Source organism: Lactuca sativa, chromosome 7 (genome assembly GCF_002870075.4).
Source record: "Lactuca sativa cultivar Salinas chromosome 7, Lsat_Salinas_v11, whole genome shotgun sequence".
NCBI lineage: Eukaryota > Viridiplantae > Streptophyta > Magnoliopsida > Asterales > Asteraceae > Lactuca > Lactuca sativa.
The window spans coordinates 140000039-140004700 of NC_056629.2; positions in this window are offsets into that span (position 1 = coordinate 140000039).

The window sequence follows — 4662 nt, forward strand, 5'->3', positions numbered from 1 at the left end:
ATTTTTCTTTAGACTTATCTCAATCTTCTTAATAACCTCAATCATTGGTTGAGCAACTTCAAATTTTAACCTGAGAAAATATACCCAAGTAAATCATGAAAAATCATCAATAATTACCAAAATGTACCATTTCTTGTTGAGAGTTGCCACCGTCGATGGTCCACAAACGTCAATGTGTAACAGTTCCAACGGTTCCATAATTTTAGAATCTATCACAATTGGATGTCCTTTCCTGTGTTGTTTTCCTTGTTCACAAGCTGCACATAATGTATCATTATCAAATTTTAGTACAGGTAAACCACGCACAAGATCATCAACAACCAATTTATTCAAATTTCGAAAGTTTAAATGCGATAAATGTCGATGCCATAACCAGTTGATGTCAGAGGAAGCTTTTGAAAGTAAGCACACTAAGGGTTTGCCGATGATTGGTTTGATATCAAGAGTGAACATGTCACCATGTCATTTGGATTTGAGCAAGACTTCGTTAGTTTCAACATTTGAAATGATGCTACCTTCTTCGTTAAACACCACTTGATTGCCAGCGCCCACAACAAGTTGAGAAACACTTATCAAGTTATGTTGAAGACCTTCGACATAAGCAACGCGATTAACAGTAAACTTTCCATTCGTTACTTTGCCATAACCTTTCACTTGACATTTGTGATTATTGCCAAACTTCACAACTCCTGCATTTTCCAAGCTTCAAAAATCTCTCAGATTTTCCTTTCGTCCAGCCATTTAACGTCAGCAACCACTATCAATATACCATTTCTCATCATATTGTTCGTCACATAGTACCTACGATCAATGAAAGAATTTAGGTACCCAAGGCTGTTTGGGTCCTTAGAAGTTAGTTTTGAAAACAAAATGAAATGAAAATCTTTTAACCCAATCACTAACTTTAGTTTTGAGACTATCCATTAAGTCCACTTCATTATCTAAAGAAACAAAATCATAAGTTTTTGTTAGTTTGGGATTGTCATTGACAAATGCCTTCGTCTTTTTAGATTGTGTATGATTAAGCTTTTCTTTCGAAACCGGTTGCCAAGTTTTTACCGAAACATTCGAATCTTTGGAAGATAAGCTTTCAGTTGACAAAGAATTCACATAATTCTCTTGGGCTTCATGAATTTTTTGTTAAGAATACTTTCATGATTGATATTTTCATCCTTTTCCGTCAAGCCAATGATCGAAGTTCATTTCACGAGACAACTTTTTTGTGTATGAAACTTTTAATATTTGTTTTCCTATAGGATTTGTAAAATTCAGTTTTTGAGGAAATAAATCAACATTTGATCTAGGTCGAATTGCCATAGCGTATCGAATTCCATCATTGTTTCTAACACTTTGATTTTGAGAAAAATGATTTGGAAAATTTTGTTTTTGAGAAAACCTTGTTTGTTGATTAGAAGAAAATCGTTGTTGTGATGGTTGATTTTGAACAGTCTTTAATGTATTTTTGTTATCTTTTAAAAATGATGAGTTTGAAACTTTCAAAGAATTTGTTTTTGGTTGAAATTCAGATGTAGATTTATTTGTATGAGCGGGATTCTTCTTTTGATTTGAATGAATTTTGGAATGAGAAAACTTGTTCACTACTAGAAAAATACCCTTTAAGGACGCGCAAACAATGACACTCGCAGATTTACAATACGCATTTTTGTGTGTCTTTAAAAATAATGTCAGGTTTCCAAAAACTGAAGGATAGAGGTCACGCATTTTTGCGTGCCCTTAAATTAGTGTCTCAATAAAAAAAATTAAAAACACGGAGGGCACCTAACAAAAAAAATGTGTCCTCTAAGGGTGTTGTTTTATATTTTTTTAGGAAGGCGCGCGCATTCTTCATTTTTTTAATAGCCTAGGGGGGAAATGAAATCCCAAAAAATTAAACACCCCGCCATGTATCTCCTTCTCCTTCTACAATCCTTTAGCAATGAACCCTAATAGAATTGTAAGGGTGCCAATCCTTTTGAAGCAGCCGTCTTTCTCTACCACTGCACTCTCTATCCCTTCCCTTTGGAAGCCCTAACCGCCACCACCAGTATCGACTCTGTAATTTCCCTTATTGTATCTCTATTCTTCACTTCTTCGTGGGATATAAAAGAAAGCTCTTATTCAGTTCGGAGTTTTCAAAAAAAAAATTGCGTATTTCTCGATAAAAATCAACCAAAGGAGTAGCAATCTATCAACACAAGAACATCATAGCTTCAATAAGAGATGGTGAGATTCTTCTTCTTTTCAAAAATTTGAAATCCTAAAATCATTTTTAGGGTTTCAAAATTTGATTTTAAATTTTGTTTTTTATGAAAATAGATGGAACAAACGGAAGAAATCGAACCTTTATTTGATTGCAATCGTGTTCAGCCTTTGGATGTTGTTTGCCTCGATGACGGTTCGCTCTGTTTCTACATCTGTATAATGTCGGTTGAAATATGTTTTATGAGTTTGATCTTTAATTGGATCTTACTAATGATTATGCAGATGATTCATTAGATAGTTCTACAATGCACTCAAAGCTAGAGCCGACAAAGAAGACGAAAAAATGATGCCCTAACTTCCGGTGGCAGAGCTATCTTGGAGCCAGCGGTACCATTTGCTACCCCTCAAATAATGCCCTAACTTTTAGACATCCGAGTAGAAGTTTTAACACAACAACAAGCACAAGGTGGATAACGGTCACATGGATTGGAAGGTCAACCTGAGGAGATGGATACTGTATCAATAATCGCTACTTTCCCTTCAGAAATACGTGAAGAGGTACGTTTTTTTCTTACAATTTTCTTTTGAGTAATCTTTTTATATTTTAACCCAATTTTTATATCTTCGGGTTCTTTAAACATCATCAGAAGTTGTTCTTTCTAATCTTAAACCTGTTCTTGTGGCGGAGGCAAACATTTTGAGAGAGAGGTTTGTGGATCGCTTCAACCGGACACTTTTCAGTATGTACCCTAAAAGTGGGAGAGGCAAGTCATCTAGAAGGTGAAGTAACTAGATCCAGTGGGGTTGTGACACGTAGGTCAACAGGACGTAAGCCTATTGAAACTGATGGAGCTCCTTTAGTTGACATAGGTGATCTCAAAGCAATGATTCAGTTGCTTCGAGTAGTTCAGGTAGTAATCAGGAGTGACTCTGCTCATTATATTTCATATTCTCTCACACTTTCTCATCCTTCTATTCTTTTTCTTTTGTTATCCAGCCAATATACAAACCTCAGATTCAAAGACTGCTCTTGAATTTATGTGCTCATGCGGACACTAGATCTGATGTGGTAAAAATATTAATAGACTTTTTGGTCCTTGATACAAGAAAGCTCAATAGTGGTTCAAATGCTTCTCTGCTCGTTGCTTGCATGTGAAAGGTCTGGATTTTTTATCTTCAGCTATGCATTATTACTATTCTAACCTCCAAAATGATAAGCACAGACACGATTCCGATACCACATATTATTTTGGCATGATTAAGAAATTCATTAATTTGTTTTTTCTGTTTATCTTTTTCTCCAATTTTTTCAAACAAGATCTTTAAATAAGGATGTGAAACCGTGGAAAAAGGCTGCCTTTGATGATGATATTCTTTACTCTTTAATGGGAATTTACTGTAGTGACGAAAATGCCCCTGGTCAATAGCGGCACATAAATTTTGACTATTTTACCATTGCAGCCAGTGGTGAAATCACTATATTGGAATAGTTTTATCCACTGTGTTAATTGTTTTATATAAAAGAGTGTCTTGAAAAACAATATATTACTTTTTCCCAACTTTATCTTGATTTTTTTATCAACAACATATGATGCTCCTTCAAGTTCTAATTGATAGTCATGTTATGTGTGACTTTAGCCCTGTTTCTTTTTGTTCTTTTTTTGTTAAAGTGATGTTTGGATACTAAGGATGATGTTTGAATTTGCTCCTTCAATAAGAGTAAGCCTTCAATGGCGTCTTCCGACAGTGTTGTTGATCATGTGCTTGCTGAATTTGCACCAAGAAAAGGAGATGATGAAACAAAAGATCATCCCAGAATGGTACAGTTTTAGCACCAGCTACTTTAATTACTCGATTAAGACACCTGCAAGTGTGGTGGTCGGCTATGAATACTCCATCGTCAAATAGTTTGCTAATTCAGTTACATCTAGGTTGACCCTGTTCATTTGTATTTTAATGCTTGAGTAAATATATAAGACTCACTATTTTATCATTCTTACAAGGTAAAGATTGATTTTGATCTTTAATAACTTTCATTTGATTCAAGGTGAAAGCTGGAAGTACTTATCACAGCTGTTGCGTGGTTGTGAAGAATATGCAAAGATGCATGTATTCTATCCCAAATGGACCTGTGTTTGAAGACTCTGTTATTATGAATCTTGAGAAAGATGTTGAAGAGTCAAAGATAACACCTCTTGCCTTTGCTCCCCTTTTCTTCTTTAAATTTACCAACATCATATTGCTTATATTATTATTTAACGTCTATTTATGCTTTTTATTTTATTTAATCAAGAGATGGCACATGGACTGAAGGCCAACATAAAAAAACAGTTGCTTGACCGAAATGTCTCTAACTTTAGCATGACACCTGTCAAGGTATGTTACTTAATCAAATTAGCTTCACAAACCTGTTTCTTACTCATGTCTCACATTTTTTATTCAACTTCATCTGAATGATTA